At 32.9% G+C, this 26,304-nt stretch overlaps 1 protein-coding gene across 3 annotated transcripts in view; it reads left to right on the top strand.

Moving 5' to 3' along the window:
• MACROD2 (mono-ADP ribosylhydrolase 2) overlaps positions 1–26,304 on the top strand; it is a 2,209,416-nt gene that overhangs the window by 95,289 nt on the left and 2,087,823 nt on the right. The gene's annotated exons all lie outside the window — the stretch shown is intronic.

Genomic DNA, 26,304 nt, shown 5'->3' with positions numbered 1-26,304 from the left:
AAATTTCATTTAAGCATAGCTAACAGCCTATGACTGACAATGACTGTGCTGGATATTGTATGCTACATTCCAGGTTTGTAATTTACTTTTCTTTTTAAAGGAGGGAAGTGTTTTCTTCACCAGTTCTCCTGGAATAAGATTGGTTATTATAATTAATCTGAAGTATGTTTTTCCCTTTTGGTGTTCTTTTTGTTCTTTGTAGTCATTATACATGTTTTTCTGCTTGCTTTATTCTGTATGTTTCTATTGCATTCATATACCAAAATCTGTTCAACCACTTTGATGGATAGTTACTTTTCCTCCTGTTTTTTCCTACTACAAAAGTTCTACTTTGAATATTTTGTTATACACACATATGTACATCTTGAGGTAGATTCCCATTATTGCAACTCCTAAGTTAAAAGGGTATAAATTTTAGTGCATAAAGAAGATGGTTTCTTATAGAAGGAAACTCTTTGTGACCATATGTTTCTTGTAGATGATTAACAGTGATCTTCAGTGATAATTTTATATTACAATCACAGTAAATTTTCATATAGTTTTGTCTCCTATGTTATTTGTCTGCCACATTTCTTCTCTCTCTCCTTTTCTTCTTTCTCCTCTCTTCCTATTTTCTCTACCTCCACTGTTAAAGGAGACATTTTTATTTTTATTTACTTATTTATTTATTTTTAATGACTTTTTATTGATAGAACCCATGCCAGCGTAATTTTTTTTACAGCATTATCCCTTGCCTTCACTTCTGTTGTGATTTTTCCCCTCCCTCCCTCCATCCCCTCCCCTAGATGGCAAGCAGTCCTTTACATGTTGAATAGATTACAGTATATCCTAGATACAATATACGTGTGCAGAACCAAACAGTTCTCTTGTTGCACAGGGAGAATTGAATTCAGAAGGTATAAATAACCCGGGAAGAAAAACAAAAATGCAAGCAGTTTATATTCATTTCCCAGTGTTCTTTCTTTGGATGTAGCTGCTTCTGTCCATCTTTGATCAATTAAAGCTCTCTTTATCGAAGAGGTCCACTTCCATCAGAATACATCCTCAAACAGTATCATTGTTGAGGTATATAATGATAGGAGACATTTTTATAGACTGATTACTTCCTATGATCCTATTTTAAAATTACTTTTCTTCTTGAAATGATAAAACAAAGAGAAATTGTATATTCACAATTAGATACTGTGCCAATCCCTAGGGAAAGTCAGAAACAATATCTGACCTTAATGTGACCTGCAATTTAGCAGGGAAGATACAGGTAAGAAAAATTGGAGATAATCATCTGAGGGACTAATATTAGAGGAGACCAGTAAAAACTTCTAGAGTTTGACTTAAAGGAAGTCACATAAGCCAGGAAATAGAGACAAAAATGGAGAGAGTTTCAGGTATGAGAGACAGCTAATGAAAATACCTCTAATCAGGAAATGGAGTGTCCTGTGCCAGAACCATCAGGTTCAATGTCACTGGATCTAAGAGTATCTGCAGTAACGAAGTACTGGAAAAGTAGATGGTCACTGGATTATGAAGAGAATTAAAACCTATAGAGAGTAATCTTAGATATTAAGTCATTTAGTTTTATATTTTACGTATTTTATTTTACTTATATTGAAATTCTAAATATTTAGTTCAACATTTATTGATTCATTATTTTCTCTTTCCTTTGTTTTACCCAACCTTACTGCTAGAGCTGCTGCACCACCATTAAAAATGAAAGGAAAACAAACAAACAAACAAACTTGGAACATTTTTAGAATCTGAAGAAAAGAAACAGGAAGGAGCTCTGAAAAACAGAAACCCTTGAGGGAGCATTCTTTAGGGATAGGATCCCATTCAAGATTAACTTACATTAGGTTTGGACCATCTGTTCCTAAAGCATCTTCTCCCCTATACTAATTAAAATCTTTCATTTCACTTTCTTACATTATTGGAACCATCCTGATATTTATTTGGGTTAAAAAGTTACCTTTAAGAAAAATTTCTATCTTGTTATACATGACTTCTGTCCCAAATGTTGCAACAAGTGGCATGCTGAGTGTAGTTTAAAGATACTTTGGATCAGGATGTGGAAGTATAGAAAAGGAGGTAGGAAGATGTCAAAGAGAAATTTTGTCTTATGTCAGTAGTTCCAAAATTTATGTAGTCATTTTTTTTGTATTTAAAATATGACATATTCACATTCATAGTGAAGCAATCTATATAGGTAGTTATCTTAGCTTATAGTTTAGTCAAATAAAATTAAGAAAATATTAAAATTAGATAAGATTATACAAATTTAAGTATATAATAAATTATATGACAGATATTAAATGATCAAGATCCTTTGTAATTTTCACACTAAAACATAAAATAATAACAGAAACCTTAATATGAAGAATGAGAATAAAAAAAATCTTGGGTCACTTGTTTAATTACTGGGTGTTGCTGTCCATATTTGGAGATAAACTAAAAATGGATGTGAAATTTTGCTAGTCCTCACTCAATATGCAAAAGTTTCTCTATAGGAAGAATCCTAACCCTTCCCTCCAACAATGATTGCAAAAAGCAATCATGAGAGTCTTTCTAGGGAGAAACCTAATAGGACAAATTAACTTTGAGAACATCTAAGTGGCATTAAGATAAAGGATAAACTTCAGTTTGGACCTCTTTATCCATTCTTTTTCCTTTTTCCCTGAATTCTTCTAGCTTATGGTATCAGTGATTAAATAGATTTTGAGACAGTATCTCTATCATAGTTTTGACATAAGGTTACAGTAACATTGACATTTGGAATGCATTTTCTCCTAAAACATTATTTTATGTATAATAACTAAGTTGTTTTTTTTTAGCACTATTAGTACGTTATTATACTTAAGGTATAATATGAGTTAGGGTTTTGTTGATTAATATGTGGATGTAAATTTTTTTTTAAATGGGAAGATTTGTTCTGAGTTTCAAAATAATTGACTTACATAGAGAAACTGTTGAAATCTGACCTATGCATAGATGTGGACCATATAAGTGTGATTACAGGAGAATGCTTATTTTTCTCCTGATTAAATTAGAAGTGACCTATCAGTTAAATGGCTTAAAATATACTTTAAAAATATTTTCTTTCTCTTTAGTAAACAATGTGTGAAGTTACTCTATATGATAGTGTTGGTCCAACACTATCTATAATATAGTTATATGTTATAATATAAAAATTATAATTTTTAATTTTTGCTACTAACAAACCAAATTTTCCAACCTGTATTCTTACAGATATCAAATGTTCCTCTATGAAGTCTTTTTTTATTAGGCCAAAGAATCCCTCATTTATTTTGGAATTGTAGTATTTGGGAGATCATCACCAAACTGTAGTTAATCCTAGTTATGGCACTAAATTATTGTTTTCAGAAAGACTTTCATCTAGATGCAGCATGAGGCTGTCTTTATATGTGATCTATCAGAAATAAAAATCTATTAAGCTTGCCTCATAAACAGATGTATTGTTCAGTACTTAAAATATTGCCTATGCTGAAATGAACTTGTTTTTCCAGAAAAGATTTTATTCCAATCCTAGAAAATCCTTATTTAATGCCATACTACATCTCTCATGTATATGTTAAAATTATACAAGATTCTTTGGGAGATATAAGGTTTGAGATAACCTTATTTGATGGACCTATGATCATATTATCAGATAAAGTGTAAGACAGGGAAAGTATTTGCCACTGTGTTGACAAAGACCCAGGGCAGAATCCAAATCAAAAATAGATTCCCTCTAGATGAAGAGTAAGAAGGTAGAAAAAAGATGAAAAGCAAGGACTACAAAAAAAGAAGGTAGAACACTATTCAGATTTTCTTTAGGTGCTTTTCAGTGGGTCATAGTAATTATCTAAGCCTTTCCTAGATCATTTTTCTTGATTTCGTTAAAACTGACTTGACAGAATACTTCCAAGGAATAGTATTGCTTTCTAGTGACACTTTTAACTTTCTCCTCTAAAATCTGTGAAAGGGGAAAATATTATAACATTGTTATTAGGATTTTTTGCTTTTTCTCATCAGATTATTATTTTTTCCCCAACAAGAAGATGAGAGATTTCCAAAAAGATGGTTGCTGCAACTGTCTTTTATTTTGAATGCATGAAATTCTCTTAGGGAAAATGTCTTAGGGAAAAACCTAAATTTCTTGGACTTTATTACATATGCTGAAAATTTAGGATTATATTTTTGAATTTTAATGGATTTAATATTTCATTATGTTAAAACATTCTTCAGATAGTATATATCAGGTGAACTTCATCTTTTTAAATTATTCACTCTATTAAATGCAAAACCCACAGGAGATTCAGTAGGTTAAAGTGTTAACATTTCCTTTCACTTCTGGTGCTAACATTTCAGCTTTTGCTCAATTGACAAAATAATTTTAATCTTTTCCTACTTTAAAATGGACATTTTTGTACATTAAAAAAAACTAATCACATAATTTGTTTGAGTGATAAAAATTGTTTGGTTAATTCCTTGAACTTGAATATCAGGTGTGTTGTAGGTTATTATTAAATTATAATAGTTCATAGAATTCATTTTAATTCTCTAAAATACTGATACCTTTTCTTCTTGAGCACCAGAATCACTAGAGATCTTCCTTCCAATAATAGCTGTTTTTTGAATTGAATCAAATTGAATAATCCCAGGCCTAGGTTATAAATGTGCTACCTTTCCTCTTATTTAAAGACAAGTTTTTTTTTAAACTGGCAGCAACATATCTTCTAGAAACCTATGCATAACATTTAAAATATATTTATTATACATGCTGTTATGTATACCCACTCTTCTGGTTACATTCCATACTTGTCCCAATATGCTAACTTTTGTGGTTTCACACTTACTGCCAGTTCTCATACACTTGTCATCAGATATGTAGATGTTACACAAATATTGTGCAAGAGAGCTTCAGGGCTAACTTGATGTGCTCCTGTTTACCCCAGGATTTTGGGATGCCATGGTGATGTAACAATGAAATGTACCAACATATTCCAAGAAGAGAAAGAACATCATTGTTGTCTAGAGACATGTGCTGTATAATCCCAGTGCTGATGAGGGTTGGCTCCTAATTGCTGTGATTAGTCATCTTTCAGTCCTGTATGACCCTTTGTGACCCCTTGTAGGTTTTCTGGGCAAAGATCCTGGCCTTTTCCTTCTCCAGCTCATGGGGAAACTGAGACAAATAGGATTAATCCGAGGGTCACACAGCTAGTTAAGTTTCTGAGGTAAGAATTGAATTTAAGATGAGTCTTCCTGACTCCAGGCCCAGTGCTCTATGTACTGTGCCACCATGCTACCTGGTTCTTGATTAGGAGAGAAGAAAACAGTCTGGTCAGTGAGGAAAGGAAATGGAGGAGAATAATTTTAAAAAATAAATTATTAAAATTTAACATAAAATTCATTTATATAAATGCATATGCATATAGGTATATATTACCTACTGTGATATAAAGTAAAAAAAATATTCTTTCTGAGGCCCCATTTTACTCCTAGTTTATTTTAATTAATTTAAATCTGTAAATTTGTAGTCAACTTGGTAAAATATGCAATAAAAAAATTATTTTGCTTTGCTGTCAGACTGTTGGTGCCTTTCCTTTAATTTGAAATAACTGAAACATCTTGACATGGTTTATGGATCCTTTCATTGAAATATTAGTAGGATAAATTGTGGAAAAACTGGGTCTTAGTATTTTTTTAAAGAAGGATCTTTTTCAAGGTCTAAATCTCATTTGATTTTTATGTTACTGAATATGAATATGGTATGAATGAGTATGAATATAGTAAGGTTGGGGACAGTTTTGGAAGAGTGATATCTAAGACTAGGTTTTTGTGAACTCATAATACTCATAAGAACTTGGGAGTATTTCAGGCACTTTCAACTCAGGACTATCACAGAAATGCAGAATTTTAGAGATAGAAGTAACTTCAGAGGCCAACCTATACTCAAACAAGTCTCCTCTGCGGCCTTCGTTTAGCCTTCATTTTTGAAGAGGACCGATGACATCGTAGGGTGATGTCTTGATTGGAACATGAGTTGGATTGGTGAGGCAGAGTTGCACGGCTGTGAGGCTGACTCTCTCTTCCAGACTCATCACGGTCCAGGAGAATTCTCTGTGGCCCGACCAATCTCTCAGGCTCCACAGCACCTGCTTCAGCCATCTTCATGGCCACTGAAACAAGTTGTTCTCATCTGACCATTTCATCTGGAGATGCTTTCCTATACTTAAAAGTGGACACAGCCCTAATTCACTGATGGGTTTATGACCCAGAAGTTACTTGATTTATCAATATATTAAAATAGCCTAATGTGGCTACAGCTTCTTGGAGCCACAGATAAGAATTGATTAGCAGCCCTGAAAAGGGTTTAGCAAGCTCTTTCACAGAGGTGTTAGTCCTCCTTGAACATCTGTACAGCCCAAACTCCATAGCATATGTTACAAATGGCTACACGTACTTTGGTTAAAGACCCCTAACAAGGAAAAATTTATTACCTTTTGAAATAGCATATTCCTCTTTTGTACACATCTAATTTTGAGGACTTTTTTCCTTATATTTTCCTAATCTGCTGCTCTATACCCTTTTCCCAATGCCCTTTTTAATGCTTTCTGTGGCAAAGAAGGAAAAGGAGGAAGAGAATAATAATAATAATAATAAGATGGCCATGATGACAGTTAACACTGATAAATAGTACCAGACAATATGATCAGCACTTTATGATTATTCTTTCATTTGATCTTGATAGTAACTCTGGAAGGTAGGTGCTCTTATTATCCCCATTTTACTCTCAAGGGGAAACTGAGGCAAAAAGAGGATAAAAGGCTTGTCCAGGAGCATACAGTTGGTATGTGTCTGAAGCTAGATTTGAACTCAGGTTTATGTGACTTCAGATCTTTCTATTTGGAGTACTCACTAACTTTTATATATATGTTCTTCCTAAGAAGTCATGCAGAATCGTACACATTTCTTCAGCTCTGATTTTATTAGGGTAAAGTTCAGCTGAACTCTCAATTCCTTAATCTTTGATGTTGTATTTCTCTGAATACAGTATAAAAATCCCATAAATTCTGGAACTAGAGCAGTCTTTGTGAAACTTTTGCAAAATATAATTTCTCAGATTTTCTTTGAATAAAGATGTCAAAATATTGTATTATAAGAACTCAGAATTTTACAACAAATATTGATATTTGGTTGAGCAGGACATACAAGGCTGTAACAATTTTAAAAAGATGTTTATATTATTTAACTTCCCTCCAGAATCAGGGGATCTTAAAAATTTTTTTTTCTGAATATCATTTTTTACTTCAGTATTTTTGCTGATTTAAATAAAAATAGTAATAATGGGAATAATAAGTCACACTTATAGAGATGCACAGAATCATAGAATCTCTTTGTTGGAAGGGATCTCAAACTATTTACTCTCACCCACAACTTCCCTAAAATGTGCAAAACATTTCTCTCATAACAATCCTAAAAGATAGGCAGAGTAACTCATATTGTCTTCATTTTACAGATGTAGAAACTGTGACTCAGGGAGTTGAAGAGTTTACACACTAATGACTAAGTGGGAGAAATGCTTTGAATCCAACTCTTCCTGATTGCTGGTCTTATCAGTCTCTGCAGCAAGCCATGCTGCCTCTCTAATCTACTCCTCTACTCACCTACACAAACACACACCCACACCTAATCCCCACTTCCATATGACTTGATAAATTGCATGATATAAACTATTATATGAGAACATTATGTTTTTTTCCTAATCACCTATCATTTTCCTAAACACTTTATGATTCTATCTTATGAAAACTATTGTAAATTGGAAACTGGTTTATATAAAACTGTAGTCTCCTTTTTCCCTCTTCCCACATCCAGTAATAGTGATCATAATTTCCATTTATGTAATACTTTAAAAATTTTAAAAAGAATGCTTTCATCAAAACACTTTTGTGAGTTGGGCAGTATACTATGAGCCCCATTTTAAAAATGAGGAAATGGAAGCTTAGAGAGGTCAACTGACATATCCAAAGTTAGACAGCTAAAGGTTTCAAGAGTAATTGCTAATATTCATTTGTTTCAATAATGTCTAACTCTCCATGACTCCATTTGGAGTTTCCTTGGCAGAGATACTGGAGTGGTTTGCCATTTCCTTTCTAGCTCATTTTACAAATACAAGTACTGAGGCAAATAGGGTTAAGTGACTTGTCCAGCTAGTAGGTAACTAAAGTTAAATTTGAACTCTGAAAGATGAGCCTTCCAGACTTTGGGAATAGTACTCTTATCTCCTGTGCCACCTACTTAGCTGCCCTTCAAAAGCAACAGTCCTTAGTTTTTCCATATTCCTCCCCCCCATCTCTCTCAGACAAGTCTTCATTATCATCTGCTTACACTATTATAACTGAGTCCTAACGGGCCTACCCACCTCTAGTTTCACCTCTTCCCATATAAGCTTACTTAATTCAATCTTTCCTATTAAACGTTCTAATCACATTCTCTCCTAGATTAGAATACAATCAATCATCTCCCTTTGCCTATTAAATAAAATCCAGATTCCTTAGCTTATTATTCAAGATCCTCCATAATATGACTCTAGTCTACCTTTCATTTACTCAGTGCTTCAGCTAATATTTACTTCTTGCCATTAGCCAAACACAGCTTTCTTGCCTTTACTAGTCAGTCAGTTAATATTTATTAAGTGCTTACTATATGCCAAACTAAGCCCTATGAATACAAAGGAAGGTACAAAACACCCTGCTCTCCAGGAATTCAGTCTAATTGGGAAGATGTGAAATCTCCCCCAAACTATCTACAAATAAGGTATCTGTAGCACAAATTGAAAATGATTAGCATGGGGGGGGGGTTGTTATCAGTGGGATTTTAGCTGTGAGCTGAGCAGGTCATGGAAGGCAGGAAGTGGAAATGAAGAAGAGGAGAATTCTAGGTGAAGGACATAGTAAGTTGGGAGATGAAGTCTTTTATGAAAAGAGCAAGAGGCCAATGCCACTGATTTGAAGAATACTTGGGGGTGAGTATTTTAGGTAATTTAGTAGCTAGAATGCATATTCTCGAGTCCGAAACACATGAGTGTATATCCAGTCCCAGATACTTGTAGAATCCTGACCAAGTCATTTAACCACTGTCTTTATTATTTTCTTCATCTATGAAATGGGAACAATAATAGAATATACTTTCCAGGGTTACTGTGAGGATAAAATGAGACAGTATTTTAAAAAAAATTTGTAAATACTAGTTATATTAATATTAATCATTATTAAAATAAGGTATAAGAAGATTGGAAAAGATGAGGAGGGGTACATTGTAAAGAACTTTGAATGCCAGAGGCTGTTATATTAATTTCTGGGATGACTTGACCTAACAATCTAATAGCAAAATCTAATCTAATAATTTAATAACAAAAATTTAGTGTATTTAAGGTGGGCTTCTGTGGATACTAGAACATTTGTTTAAGTTGTTAAACAATTCAAGGAGTTTATATGAATGTTAATTTTCTGGTACATATTTTCCAACTTGTTGGAATCTTTACAAACTGCTAACTCATTAAAGTTGATAGATTATTGATCTGATCAAAATGTGGTGATCTTTTTCTTCTTTAAAATGATATAAAGGTTCTCTCTGGGAGAAAGAGCAGGTTTCTCAGGGAGGTTTTCTTGGAGGCAGCCTTAGTATCAGTTCAGATCAATAATTACCCCAAATGTAGCCAGCTGGTAAAAATGCAAATATTTATTTTCTCCTTCCAAAATAGCCCGGTTCCAAGAGCTCTTTCAGCTTGTCCTTTGCTTCTGCCTCTGCGTTCTTCAGCCACCAGCCAGCCAAGTGGAAAATGGAATGGATCTCTCTTGCCTTGGAGAGGGGGCTTCTGGCGTAATTCAGCTCAAATGTGACCGAGAGCCTCTGTCTATCTCATATATGAGAGAGAGGAATTGTGGGATATGAGAGAGAGGGATGATGGGTTTCTCCCATAGTGGTCTCTGGCCCTAAGAGCTTCAAGGGAGGTGTGAATTCACAAAGTTACAAAATTTACTTTGTGAATCTCCCATACTTGTGAACTCCAATGAGTAAAGGTGTGAACACAAGCATTGTATCAATTAGTTCTGCTTAGTACCTTGTTTCAGGTTCTGGCCCAAAACATCTTCTTGTAAGATCAGATCAATAATCTATCAACTCTAATGAGTTAGCACTTTGTAAAGATTCCAACACAACTGAACAAATGAGCTATATTCAACTGGTTATCACGAAGTAAAGAATATATTCATTACTTAAATGTTTCTAACTGGAGTATAACTGGAATTCCCTTACACACATATCCCTTTTATTTTCAAAGATTGTACTTGTTCTATATACAGGAGTATCTGGATCCTAATACATGAGATGGTTGGAAAATTGATGATTGAAAAGAAAGAGAAGCCATTGCTGACTAATTTTTATTTTGCTTCTGTCTTCACTGTTGAGGAGAATGACCTTTGAGTTAGAAATTAAAGGAAGAAGAAAACTGTATTACAGAGTATATTGATACTCTAAATAAAAATTTTTAAGCATATGTATATATTAAGATTATACATATACATTCATTTTTTACATATTTCCTTATGAGTTCTGTTGGGAGAGAAAAATTATAAAAGGGAAAAATCGTAAGAAAATAAGCAGAAAAAAGGTGAAAATAATATGCTGTGATTTGTATTCATTCTCCATAGTTCTCTCTCTGGATGCTGATGGCATTTTCTATCCAAAGTTTATTGTGATTGCCTTGGATCACCAAATTTCTGAGAAGAGCCAAGTCTATCATAGTTGAATATCATACAGTCTTATTGCCATGTACAATGTTTTTCTGGTTCTGCTTGCTTCACTAAGCATGAGTTCATGTAAATCTTTCTAGGCTTTTCTAAAATCAGCCTGTTCATGTTTTTTTTTTTTTAATAGAACAATAATATCCCTTTACTTTCATATAATAGAACTTATTCTAAAAAAGTTAAAAAAGTATCAGATTGCCTTCAAATTACTTAGTCCAGATGAACCACATCCTTGACTATTGAAAGACATGAAGTACTACTTTCGGTGATATTTTGAAGATAATGGAGAATTGGAGAGGTTTTCATGTTTAGTAGCTGTATGACTAAGGCATTAATGCTTAATAAGCATAAGATTAGAGACAATTCTCCAAATTGTCCTGATTTTCAAAAAAAAAAAATGAAAGAGAAGAGATTCCACAAAGTATGTTAATGAATTTGACCTCATTTCTTAGAAAATTCTAGAATGGATCATTAACTAGATGGTAAGGGAGCATTTAGAAAAGGAAATAGTGACTAGAAAGAGCTAGCACATTGTTGTTTTAATCAAGACTAGGTCATGCCAGATTAATTTTATGTCTTTTTGTGGCAGAGTTACTAAGCTAGTAAGTGAGAGTAATCTTCTCCATGTAGTTTATTTATATTTTAGTAAAGCTTTTGAAAAAGCATCTAGTACTACTTTATGGAAAAGATGGAGAGATGTAGAATAAACAATACTATAATTAGATGGATTTATAGGTAATAAAATGCCTGAAATCAAAGAATAGTCATTGATGGTTTAGTATAAGAAGGTCTAGCATCCTTCGCGGGAACTATTCAGTGGATTGATTGCTCCAAGGATATGTGCTTGTCTTCTCCTGTTTAATATTTTGATCATTGATGGAGAAGGACATCAAATTTGCAGATAATACAAAGTTTGAAGAAGTAATTGACATATTGGATAAATCAGCATTCAAAATGTTTTCCCTAAGCTGAGATATTGGGTTTAATTTAATAAGTTTATATTCAATGTTGTTAAATGTAATAACTTACATTTGGTTTTAATAAATCAACCTCAGAAATACAGAATAAAAGAGGCGCGGTTGGATAGCAGTTTATCTGAAAAAATAGTAGGTATGTTAGTGCATTATAGGCTTGTTATAAATTAAAATTATTTGTTATATCCTAACTACTATTCACACAATTGTAAAATCTATTTTCAGTGGCAATTGGACATTTTCATGACCGAAATATGACAGAATTAATGGAGTTTGTTAAGACTGAATGAAACATTTTGCTTGTCTGCATGACTACATATTGGATCTTTGTATCTAGATTCAGAATGGATCCTGGTGATAATTTAAGTCTATAATCTAGGCCCTGGAGATATGATATTGCATAATAGGAAAAAGCTACTATGAAGGGACTTGGACTTGAATCCTGTTTTCATGTTCAGTAGCTGTATGACTAAGGCATTAATGTTTAAGCTACAAAGAGACTACTATTTCCCATTGTTATCATAATTAATGGACTTTGTAAACTTTGAAGAGTTGTAGAAATTAGTCATTATTATTGTCTTAATGTTTGTTAAGGTATCAAAGAAAGCTGTCTTTAACAGTTAGCATACATAAAACTTAACAATAAATTTCTAGAATCTTAACTCTTAGAGACATTATGTCAGTTAAGTTAGATGTTTCATATTAATATACTTTTACTAATTCTTAAACTTACGTTTTTCTTCTTTTATCTCATCCCACTATTCATTAGATGCTTCCTAGAGAATTTCTACTCAAAGACCAAAACCTACAAATAGAGATAATTTAAACCATGAGTTAAGATGCTTGAAAATAAAATAATTTTGGGGGCACAAGTTACGGTGATTTTTCAAGTCTATTGTGAATCTCAGTTGAATATTATGAGTCCCTTTTAAAACATATGGAGAAGAAAAGAAGCTGTGTTGTTTAGTATGTATAGGCTAAGTTTTTTTTATTTTTAAATTTTTTTATTATAGCTTTTTATTTACAAGTTATATACATGAGTAATTTTACAACATTGACAATTGTCAAATCTTTTGTTCCATTTTTTCCCCTTCTTTCCCCATCCTCTCCCCCAGATGGTTGACCAATACATGTTAAATATGTTAAAGTATAAATTAAATACAATATAAGTATACATGTCCTAACAATTATTTTGCTGTACAAAAAGAATCAGATTTTGAAATAGTGTACAATTAGCCTGTAAAGGAAATCAAAAATGCAGGCAGACAAAAATAAAAGGATTGTGAATTCTATGTAATGGTTCTTAGTCATCTCCCAGAGTTCTTTCGCTGGGTGTAGCTGGTTCAATTCATTACTGCTCTATTGGAACTGATTTGGTTCATCTCATTGCTGGAGATGGCCATATATAGGCTAAGTTTTAAGTAAAAACAGACTTAGTTTTTGGTTTTGCCTTTTACACATTCTGTGTTGCATAGCCATATGCAGACCACTTTATTTCTGAGTTACTAGGTGGAACTTTCAGATAGACTACCAATTACAGAAGACTTGATGCTCTTCCTTTCTGCCAGTAGCCCAGGAATTACTAATGAAACCACAGGTTCTGAATACTGTAATTCCAATCAAGTAAAAGAAGTTAGTGGTCGACTTTCTGAGATTTATTGAGCAAAAGGCTGCTTCTCTTATTTATTTCTCAGTCATATCTTCTTCTGTAACTCTCAAAGGATAATATTGGAGCCAAAAGAAACTACACAATTTTCTTTTACCTTGCATAAAGAAGAAATGTCTGAGCATCCTTGTGCCTTAAAATGATTTTTTTTAGTTCAAACATGTAGATTTTTTATTAAGCATATTTCTGTTACATTCAGTTAAAAGCAATTATACAAGAACAAATAAAAATATTAAAATTTGAAATTATGAAAGCAAAACCATTGCATGTATATATGCATGTGTGTATGTGTGTATGTGTATACACATTTAATAGGATAATAGAATAGAATAAGAAAGCATTGCTTAGAAATCATAGTGAAGCTTAGAAAGCAGCAGAAATTTGCTAACATATCATCAAAGTGGAGGACTACAAAATTTTTAAATATTTTAAGTGGACAGAAAAGCAATTAAAGTAAAATGTTGGAGTAGGTGAAGTAAGTAATTTCACTAGTAGGTGAGAGTAATCTTCTCAATGTAGTTTATTTAGATTTTAGTAAAGCTTTTGAAAAAGCATCTTGTACTACTTTATGGAAAAGATGGAGAGATGTGGAATAAACAATACTATAATTAAATGGATTTGTAGATAATAAAATGTCTGAAATCAAAGTATAGGCACTGATGGTTTAATATAAGAAAGTCTAGAAATTATAAAGTAGCTCACCAAACAGAATTGCTCAGGAGACTTCTGCAAATTCTGAGTTTTATAGCATTTTGATTTTAAGGGAGATCTTTCTTGCTGTGTTTTAACTCAGACTTACAGACTGGGTATATGTGATTTAACTTTCATGACTCCTTCAAATCTAGAGAATTAGTGAATGTCAAATTGCTTCATAACAGGGGTTTAGTATATTTTGTTTCTTCTTGTACACATAACATTTAAAAAATTCTCTTTGTTTAAATAAGCCTTGATTTTTAAGAACATATCAATGATGGCTGAAATGTCATTTCTCTTGTGGCATTTTATAAAATAAAATATGCTGGTAGTCAACAGGCATAAAACCCAAGTTATTTGAAAAGTATTTAGGTTTTCTTAGTCCTGGAAGAGTTGAAAAATTAATGCTTCCCCGCGCCCCCTGTCTCTTTAAACAATGGTGGAGTTATACAGACTCTTGAGTATATCACCTATATTTAAAATGCAGTTGATATGTTGACTGATTTTGTTGAATTGCTTTTTTTTTCCTATTTCTTTTTAAAATTCTTTGTTATAAGGTATATCCCACTATATATAGAAAGGCAGGATTATATAGGTTTTCCCAAAAGATCTACTCTACTTTTTTTTTTTTTTTTTTGGCTGAGGCAAAAAAAACTTGTCCAAGGTCATACAGCAAGAGAAGTGATAAGTGTCTGAGATCAGATTTGAACTCAGATTCTCCTGACTTTAGAACTGGTGCTCTATCTACTATACTACTTAGCTGTCCCAAGACTTTCTGTACTCTTTAAGCCAATAGTTAATATTGTAAGACTGCAGTAAAACTTTTGGGACATCCTGTATTTGCAAATAATCGTTATTTAAAAACAAAATATATCAATGCATTAAAAAAGTTCTTAGGATTTTACTTGATTGAAAATTTAGCTTTAAATTTACAGTGGAACATAACTGCAAAAATAGTTAATGGGACCTTAGGCTACACTAATAAAATTGTAATATCTTCAGTTAAGGTTACATTTCACTACTTTATCTGGAATGTTCTATTCTGGGTGCCCTATTATATGAAAACATTGATAATCTGAAACTAATTCAAATAATCATGAATGGTTTCAGAACTAGGAATAGGAAGTTTCAGAATAGGAAGAACAGTTGAAAACAAAAGTATTTTAGAGGTCAAAGGGAATAATGTATTTAAAATACTTTGTAAACCTTAAAGTGCTATATAATGGCAGTAGTTATGATTATTATAGAAAAATATTTTTATGATCTTGTTTGGAGTCTTGGTCCTTGTACCAGTCACTGTCCTGCAGTTAGTATCTTATAGTTAATTATAATATAGTTAATTTTTATGGATTATTGAATGTTGCATAAATAACTGATATTTGAGTTGAATAAAAGTATTAGACTATGTTTTCTGAAGGTCAGGGAAAGCATCTTCTGTATGTCTAATAACAATTAGAATAATGGAATTGATATGTATGTATCTCTCATCCCATTCTGACATGTTCTTGTTTTATTTTGCCAAGTCTTTATATTTTGAAAGCTTTTTGTTGTTTTTAAAAAAAATTTTATGTTTTGGTATTAATTTGGGCAATTTTGTGCAATGATTTAGCTTGTGATAATGGTATGGTTTACGGAGAGTTTATTGGTGGTTTTTTTTTTTTAATTTTGTGGTTTTATTGTTTGTTTTTGTTTTTTGAGGTTTTTATTTGTCACTTATCAGTCCATGAGAAACAGCAATATGTATAATTCTACTCACAAGTAATCAGTGGCCTATAGTATTATATTAGATATTACCTAATGTAATCTGTGTTTATTACTAAGTTTTTTAGTATATTCCAAATGCAATTTTTGGTGGTATTGACCTGGTCTAGAATTTCCATGGCAAAACTATTTTAATAAGCAAATCTATTCAGTTATTTATACAGTGCTTCTATAGTAATGTGATCTTAGTTAAACCAAAGTAGGTATCACTCATGCTGAATTTTTTTATTTCTGGTGGTAAACTCCAATTGTAATTTGATAATTTTGATGGTGAATTGCTTATAATGGGCTTGACTTTTCTTTGATGAAATGATGATATTCATTTGTACCAAAGGTATTTTTGTAGGTTTTTTTTTTACCTATTTATCACGGGCTTTAAGGTTTCTTTCACATTTAAACACCAGTGTTAATCTTCACATAGCTGCTTTAGCGAGGTATGCCTTTTTAAATTAATATTTTATGAGTTTTTGTGAGGAAATATTTCAAACCTGTTAGGATACATGTTACAGTTTCATAAATATACATTCAAGTTGGCTTTGCATAGATGCTAATTAGCTGAGAAGTATTCATACCACTATAATTTGAATTTAAGATGCCAGTAAGCCTCTTTACATATTTAGCTCTAGCTTTCTCATTTATAACTTTATACTATATGTATCTTGGAGCAGACCAGTGTATTTTTAAGTACCACTGTCATCTATTGATTCAATAGAATTTCTGGATTCAAGTTCTCATCTTTTGTTGATACATATTAAGAGTTTTGTAGTTACTAAGTCCAAATGACATCTTGATTGTTAATGTGTTTTTCAGTACATCCATGTAGCTTGATATCATCAATTCAGTAAGTAATTAATATGATATTTAAATTTAACTTGTTCTATAATGTGGATGCCATACTAACATCTTTTTGGAAGAAATGATAATGCATTGAAAATAGACAGAACCGTATTAGAATTAAACTGTCTTCCTGAAAATTGCTACATTTTACAATAGCTGCTTGATTAATTAATGTATTGATAATATGTTTAAAGTAGACAATAGTTTTCCATGTAGACAGAAAATGCTAAAGTATTTTAATTATACTTATGTCTCTTATTTGTAGTACATGAATGTACTCAGTTCCAAATGTAGAACTGAATCATAAGCTTTCCATTTATCAATTAGGCATGGTGGTCAACAATTACCAAATTGATGTTACTCTTTGGGACTTTTTGGCATATTGCTTTTGCTCATTAGGCAACATAATATTGTTTTATGTGTGTTTAGAGAAATATGTATTTAGCTTATATTTAGAATACTGATGATCATATCTTTTGGTAATAGATATATGGTATCCTGTGTTAAGAAAAGTTTGTCTGAGAGGAAGCCTGTAAAGGGTTTTGTTAGTAGTAATTCATGTACAACAATAAAGTATTTGAGCCAATAATCATGGCTTTTATCTAATTTTGAAACTTTTTAACTTTTAAGGGAAGTTAGAATTTCAATTATTTTCTTTGATTTAATGGATCTGTCATTCAGTATGTTACTTATCCAATTGGCGTTTTTGTTCAATTGGACTTCATGCAACCATTTAAGACCAGAAAATTGCCATGTTCTCCTTTGTAGTTTTCCTCTTGTTTCTAATTATTTTCCTTCTCAAGCCTCTCTGTAGTAACATATTTGATTGCTATCAATTTATTTTATTCTTTTCCCTGCTTTGAGTCCTTGTATTGCTTCAACTTTTGAACTTCTGCTTTTACTTATATCTTAGGAATCCACCAAAATTTTTGTTTTACAATTCCAATTTTATTCCTCCCTCTCTCCTTCCCTTCTTCCCTCCCTTTCTTCCTCCTTCTCTCCCTTCCTTTCACCATCCCTTCCTTCCCTCCCTCCCTTTTTTGTTGACTTTAATGTAGATAATGTGGTGGTCCAGTTTTCAATCCTATTTACTAAGCAGCTATTTAAGTAATCTTCTAGAACATTTCTACTATTTTTTTTTCAGTAGCTCTTACAAGTCACTTCTATCATGATGTTGTCTTTAGGATTCCACTATAACTATGTATTCCATCTATGTTTCTTATTACAGTTGTTGATAAAGTAAGATATACTGATGTGTTCAGAGAGTGAAATGTTTTTCCCCATGTCTGCCAAATTTTGGGAGAGAATAGATTCTTTCATGATGATTATAGCAAAATCACCATTTTTTTATGAATTGTTTTTTTCATCTGCCATCTGCCATCAAACTCAAGATTTTTGGAATTCCAATCCAAGTTTTCCCATCTCCTCTTTATTTATTTATTAAATAACTTTATTGACAGAACATATCCATGGGTAATTTTTTACAACATTATCCCTTGTACTCACTTCTGTTCCAACTTTTCCCTTCCCTCCCTCCACCCCCTTCCCTAGATGGCAGGCAGTCTTATACATGTTAAATATGTTATAGTATATCCTAGATACAATATATATGTGCAGAACCAAACAGTTCTCTTGTTGCACAAGAAGAATTGGATTCAGAAGGTGAAAATAACCTGGGAAGAAAAACAAAAAATGTAAACAGTTCATTTCCCAGTGTTCTTTCTTTGGGTGTAGCTGCTTCTGCCCGATATTGATCAATTGAAACTGGGTTAGATCTTCTCTTTGTCGAAGATATCCACTTCCATCAGAATACATCCTCATACAGTATTGTTGTTGAGGTATATAATGATCTCCTGGTTCTGCTCATTTCACTTAGCATCAGTTCATGTAAGTCTCGCCAATCCTCTCTGTATTCATCCTGCTGGTCATTTCTTAAGAACAATAATATTCCATAACATTCATATACCACAATTTATTCACCCATTCTCCAATTGATGGGCATCCATTCAATTTCTAGTTTCTAGCCACTACAAACAGGGCTGTCACAAACATTTCGGCACATACAGGTCCCTTTCCCTTCTTTAGTATCTTTTTGGGGTATAAGCCCAGTAGTAGCACTGCTGGATCAAAGTGTATGCACAATTTGATAACTTTTTGGGCATAATTCCAGATTGCTCTCCAGAATGGTTGGATTAGTTCACAACTCCACCAACAATGCATCGGTGTCCCAGTTTTCCTGCATCCCCTCCAACATTCATCAATATTTTTTCCTGTTATTTTAGTCAATCCAACAGATGTATAATGGTATCTCAGAGTTGTCTTAATTTGCATTTCTCTGATCAATAGTGATTTGGAATATTCTTTCATTTGAGTAGAAATCTGTCTCCTCTTTAAAACCATTTATGTAAAAGTATTGTTTTTTTCCATCTCTTTCATTTTTTACCTCATTTCATTTCATAATAGTGTAGTGAGGAATCCAGCATCAGATAGATATTTGGATCAATTATATTTCTAAAGTTTTTTTCAACATTTAGGTTTCATCTTTGTATGAATTTTTAAAAACAGTAGTAATAATAATGATCAATGGACAAATAAGAATTTATTAAGTGTATACTATGTGCCACTGACTATATATTAGATAATGAATGGGATATAAATCAAAGCTCATATTTATATACTTCTCTACATTATTCCTTTGATCCTCAAAATCACTCTGTGAAATATTGCAGTATAAGGCTTTTCATACTTGTTATAAAATGAGGAAATGACAATGGCTGACTTGACTTTAAGTGCTTTCTGTATCTTTGTAGGGAAGTGGAAATGTGATAAATTCGTTTCTCATCTTTGAAAGAAGAGATTTGGATTAGGTCACCTCACTTTCATCTCTAAATCTGCTTATAATATCAGAACCAAGACAAATTATTCAAGTGCTTTTGTGACATTTGAATATCATGGCCTTTACCCCTTCTTTGCATTTGAAAAAAGTGAGGATTCAATCAATTATTTTCACCTATTTTTATGGATGAGAGTGATGGTGTCATCCACAGAAATAGGTGAAAATAAATGCTTAAATCCTCCCCTTTTTCACCATCACTCTTCTATTCAACCCAAGCTTGATGTCATTTAACAGTTTTTCATCTCTCATACACTTAATTAATATTTATCACTTTCTCAATCTTGTGTAACAAGTTAGTTGCCACTTCCTGTTGATTCTACCTCTGTATTACCTTTAAATTACCCTTGTCCTTTCCACTCTCATTGTCATTCCCAATTATCAGGCCATTGTTGCTTTTTGCCAAGACTCTTGTCATAGCTTTCTACCTGCTATTCTTGCTTCTAGTTTTGCTCATTCTCAGTTCATCTTTTGTGACACTGCCTGCAATACTTTTCATAATGTACAAGATAATCATATGATTCTCCAGCTTTAAAATGTCAGTAGTTCTCCATTGTTTACCTTAGGTCCCTGGGGCTTAGCACAGTGTCTGGCACTTAGTAAGCAGTTAATCATTCTTGAATGATTTACTGTCTTGGAATCTACCTGCCTTTTCAGAATTTAGCTCCAACTTTTTTTTTTTTTTTTTTTTAGCCTTATCCTATATTCCACATATTCTACTCCAGCTACTCAGACTTAATCACCTTTATCAGTCTTATCCTATCCTTTCATTGCTCTGTTCCTTTGTGAACCTAAGTCTTTCATACCTAGAATGTCTCCTTTCACCTTTTTACCGGATGACATCATTCCTTTCTTTGTGGCTTAGTTCAGGCACTAGCTCTGTCATGATACCTATTCTGCTTCCATCAGTTTTATCCAAGCCCTGCAGAACAACTAATGTCCTTCAACCAATTCCAATACATGTTTTATAAAGAATCAACTAATTTGATCCAATGGCTGGCAGCATTTCACTCCTTCCAAATTGATCCAGTACTTTTACCTACATTAAGTTTATGCCTTTGATTGATTGACTAATTCAACAGAGATATAAAAATTGTTCTTACATATTTTACAACTGTTAATTCTTTAACTCAATAAAAGACTTTCTCCCCTGGGGTTGTTGTTATTCAGTCATTTTTCAGTTGTTTCTGACTCTTTTTGATCCCATTTAGGGTTCTGTTGACAAAGATAGTGAACTCTTTTGCCATTTCTTTTTCCATCTCATTTTACCGATGAGGAAGCTGAGGCAAAAACACTTAAATGGCTTACTTAGGGTCACATAGATAGTAAGTGTTTGATCCAGATTTAAACTCAGGAAGATGATCCTTCCTTACTTCAGGTCTGTTACTTTTTCCCCTTTGATATGAAATATACCCCCAGTCTTCCAAAAAAATAAGTGATAGGCTAGTAGAAACAAAATAGGACTGTGTTAGGTTCACATAATCAAAAAAATCAATAAACATTTATTAACGTGCTTACTATATGCCAGCTACTATACTAAATGTGAAGAGACCTGGGCTCCAGTTTCTACACTTTCCTCCATAAGCTGTGTGATAACAGGAAAGTCCCTAAACTTCCCTGAATTTCACTTTCCTTTGTTATAAAATATGGATAATAATACTAGCTCTGCCTTTAAGTTTTATCATGAAAACAAAATAAGAAAATACATACAAAAGTTTTATGTAATAATAATAATCATATGATGGCAGGTATAAGATGCCAAATAAATATGATTATTATTTTACAAGTATTTTCTTTTAAATAATAATATTCATATTTATTCCTCCGAAAGATAATCTTGGTCTTATTAATAGTAACTATTTATTGTTCCTTTTTCCTAGCTGAAATCTAAAGAAAATGGGTAGTTCAAGATATTTCTTCTATTGTTTAATTTTTCTGACTACTTAAGAACTAGCACATTTTTGTCACAAGGGTGTGCTATAATCCCATGAATCTGAATTGTCTTCAGCTACTGACAAGGAAGGGAATCTCTACATGGCCTATTTTGCTGCTTAGCGACCATGAATTTTTCAGCAGGTTGCTTGACTGTCACCTGGGTAACTGCCTAAGTTCCCATGTTATTTTCTTTGTGTTTTACACCATACCTCCCTGCTCTCTGGTGTACTCATATGAATGAATGAGAGTCTTTGGCTTGTTAGCAGAGGACCCAAATGCCCCAGAAGAGGACCATGTTGTCAAGCATTATAATGCTGTCCTTGCGTTCTTTATTTCATTAAACAAGAAACCAGTATGAGGTTGCCAAATTGATGGCTTTTTAAGATTTGATATCAACAGCATTTAATTAAATGTGCCACTCCTCTCTCATTGGGCTTTCCTACTGATGCCTACTGGGAAGGCCCTGGAACGCTGCCTGTAGCCTTTGGACTTCGGGAGAGGTTAGGACTGCTGAGTTTAATCTGTAAAGACAGGAGGGCAACCCATTCTGAAATTGTGTTACTTCCATTTACAAAACTACCTTGTCATAAGACATAAAAGCAATAATTAATACGTGTCTTTTTTTCTTTCCTAAACTAATTTTAAAGAAGCTAATTTTAAATTTGTAAAAATTATTGGATGTTTCTATCTAACATAAGTTTCAGAAGTTATAATTTTGCCAGTCTGTGACATTAATATATGAAGGAATAAGGCAGGTAGATAAATCTCTGGCAGACAAATCTGTTGTATAGCATAATTAAGAGGCCTATTCATTTCTTTCATTGTTTTCTTATTTTGATTATATTCATCTTTTGAGAAAAATTATACATAAGCAACTTGGGAGTAGTGGGATGTTTATAGAAATATCTCTTCAAAATAAAATTGCTCGCCTGGCATCAGACTTCTCTGTTTAATGTATGTGTATTATTTTCAGTGTATTATTGAACCTTTGGCTTTATTTTAAACTCCAGCAGACCTAATGACTTTGGGATCTTTTCAGTAGTTTATGGTGAGTCTAGCCTACTTGGGAGATAGCTAGAAATTGATTTACATTGACTTGCTTCAGAGACTACTTTTTGTAGATAACACCCTTTTTAAGCAAACTATGTTTGTATAAACTACCTCTTAGCAACATTCAGCCTGGAGATAACAGTTGCCCTCCCTGACCAGTAGAATCTTAGAGCAAGGTCAACATTTGATAATGTGAAAGCACATGTTGAATGCGGATATAGTCCATGCTCCTACTTGGTCTGGAATTCCAACTCCGTGGCTGTTTCATAAGTAGACTATTCCAGCAGCATGTCATAAGAACTACTGATTCAAATAAGGCTATGTGGTTCTCTTCCAGTTTGGAATGAGGAGACAGTTTGAGCAGTGCAGTTAGCTAGGTTTTCTGGGAAGGGTATCGACAGATATTCTTCTGAAATATAAAAATCTTTTTTTCAGACTTTGTGGTTTGAACACACATCTTTCATATCATACCTTACTTTAAAAAAATAGATTTTTGATTTCTTATCTGCATATTTCAACTTTGTCTTACCAGGGAATAGTTAGAAAATGAGAAATTATGAAGAGATTAAATCTATGAAGAGATGAAAATAATGAGCTTTCAGTGTCTTAAAGCAGCACTGTATGTTGGCAAAAAAAAAAAAATTCTTTAGCTATAAGCTAGAAGCAAGTTCAGCTCCTTGTTTAGTTCTTGAAATTAAAGTACTTTAGGTTTTTAGGTCTTACATTGGCCTAACACTCTTAGCTCTTTTTCTTTGATGTAAAAGAAATTTTTTCAAGTTTTTGATTTTATCTAGGTTGATTTTTTTGGATAGTTTTCAGCATTAAATAGTAACTGGACAAATATAGATAAGAATATGCTGTAAGATTTTCCAAATGTATAGGTGTGACCATATCACCCTCTTCATCCCATAAAGTCTAGGGATTCCTTGTTATTTCTTGGAACAAATATAAATTCCTCTGACATTCAGACCTTCACAACTCGCTACCTCCAGACTTCTTAATTACAACTTTCCTCCACACACTCTCCAATTTAGTTCTGCTGGTCTACTTGTCATCCCTCACACTATTCTCCACTTCTGTCCATTTGAATCGACTTCTTTCTTCCCCTCATACCAGTGTCCTCCCTACTGACCTTATGGTGTAAGCTTCCTTGGTTCCTGCTAACTTCCTTTATGATTTAGTTAAAGGGCTGCCTTAGCATAGGCTACTTTCCTATTTACTTTATATGTATGTATCAATAAGGTACCCATTTAAATACGAGCTAACTCTCATGTGAGAATGTAAAATCCTTAAGTAAGGACTTAAATGTTTGTTGTTTGATTGATTGACTTTTTATAATCAGATTATTACATTTTTTTTACCATGCTTCTCACTGAATAATTTTTGTGAGTGAAAAAAAATTCGAATACAACAAATATGCATAGTCTAGGAAAGTAAATTTCTACTTTGGTCATGTCCAAAAATGTATATTTCATTCTACATTGTAAGTTTATCAATTTAAGAAACATTTGTTAAGAACTTACTTTGTTCCAGACACCATGTTGTACCTGATACAAAGAGTCAAAACACAGTCCTTGTTTACAAGGAATTTATAATTTAATGGGGGGAGAGAGAAGAGATTACATCCAAATAAATATATACAAAGGATGCTATAAAAAGGATAAATAGGAAATGAATAACAGAGGAAATGCATTGGAATTGAAGGTTTGAGGAACGATTCTTGTAGGAGGTGGGATTCTCATTGATTTCTTTGGTTATCTTTTATGGTTTCCATAATATAACAGTATCTTCTTCTACCATAATTTGTTGGTTTATTTTCAATGGTTTAGTGGAAACAGAAGATATTTCCTTAGATACTTTTTTTAAAAAAACTTTTCTCTCCTCACCCATTTAGCCCTTGGATCAAGACATTTATCTTGATCGTGACTATTCTTTCCTCTATGTTATCCTCCCTTTTAATCCACCACTTCCTTCATTCTCACTTGTTTCCTTCTTAAGTTTATAGATTTGTACATCTAACTGTCTATGTGAATGAATATATTTAACCTTCTTCCCAGAAGAAGCTGAAGATCAGGTAGGAGATAAGTGCAGCAGAAATAATCAGATAAGAAATCCTGTTTCATTTCTCCTCCTTTTTACCGAAGGGTGGAGATTAGGCAGGACACTACACAACAAGAGACTGAAGTGCAGCTTTCCATGGACTTCCTTTTTCTCTTCCCTCAGGGAACAGGTTCAGTAAGAGAAGGACTGAGGTCAAAGCGAATATATTTTCTCTACATCATTGCTTGGAGATCAGGTTGGCAACAAAAAGTAGTAGTTGTCTCATGTTGGTAACGGAAGACAAGTCATGTAACTGGCTTCTAGAAACTTTCCTTTAAGGGACATTTGCCCCAGGAGAGGAGATAGAATATTCAAGGCCCGAGGAAGATCTGGCTCCTCTCTTTACCTGAGATTGGAAATCAGGCTCATGCATCGGAGATGAAAGCTTCTGGTGCAGGAAAAAGTTGTCTGCCAGCTTACTTGGTGTCTTTCCTCTAGGGGCATGCATAGACAGAATCTGAAAGCACAGTCAGAGGAAGGTCTGGCTCTACTTCTCTTGGTTATAAGCTTTTGTCTTTTGGAATATTGCATTTCAGAATTTTTTCACATTCGTCATAGAAGTGTTCAGGTCCTATGTTAATCCTTAACCATGATTCCTTAATATTTGGAATGTTTTATTGTTTAGATATTTGCAGTATTCCCATTCCATTATTCCCAATTCCCTCCTCCCCATTTCTACTCCCTCCCTACACATATATACATACATACATACACACATATACACACAGAGAAACCTATTTTTAGAGGGATTTATGTTATGACATTTTATAAACTTTTAAAATTTTATCTCAGGAATTGATTAGTGAATTCTCTCTTTACTTTTCCCTCTTGATGTAAATAATAAATAATGTAAATTAATGTAATGTAATGTAAATAAATGATGTAAATAATAAAAGCTCTGGGCATTTTTCATTTGGAATTTTTTGAAATAGAGTATCCAGGATTTTCCCCCTCACTTAAGAATTTTCTGATGTCTGTTACTTCTTGAATGGTCTTTCCTTGATTTGTTTTCTAGTTAACTTGTTTTTGATACCAGATATCTTACACATTCTTCTATTTTTTTAATCTTTTGATTTCATTCTCATATTTCTTGCCACTTTATGAAGTCATTGATTTCTTTTTGGTCCATTTTGATTTTTTTTTAGAAAATAATTTACCTGGGCAATTTTACTTGATTCATTTCTTCTAGATGTTCATGTCATTCTTGTGAAAAATGCATTTTTATCTCTGCATTTCTGCTCATAGTTAGAAAACTACTTTCTCCTTCTTTGGAAGATCTTTAGATCTGCATTTTTTAAAAAATGTTGATCAATGTCTTTTTAGTTTCCTCAACTCTTTAGATATGGTTCCTAAAATTAGGCTTTATGCAAGGGCAAAGTTGTCCCCCCTAGCTATGCTTTTTTAGCATGCTTAATCTCTCCTTGGTCTCCTGGATGTCTGCACTGATCTTGATATCTTGAGGCTCTGTATTTTAGAAGTCCAAGGTCTTTAAGTGCTAAGTCTTCATCAATTGCATTTCAATACAGAGTGCTTGGGATTTGGGATCCCTAGGACTCTTGAAATATCCTCTAAACTCTTCTGATCTGA

Source organism: Antechinus flavipes, chromosome 2 (assembly GCF_016432865.1).
Source record: "Antechinus flavipes isolate AdamAnt ecotype Samford, QLD, Australia chromosome 2, AdamAnt_v2, whole genome shotgun sequence".
Taxonomy (NCBI): domain Eukaryota; kingdom Metazoa; phylum Chordata; class Mammalia; order Dasyuromorphia; family Dasyuridae; genus Antechinus; species Antechinus flavipes.
This window is presented reverse-complemented; position numbering and strand designations above follow the sequence as displayed.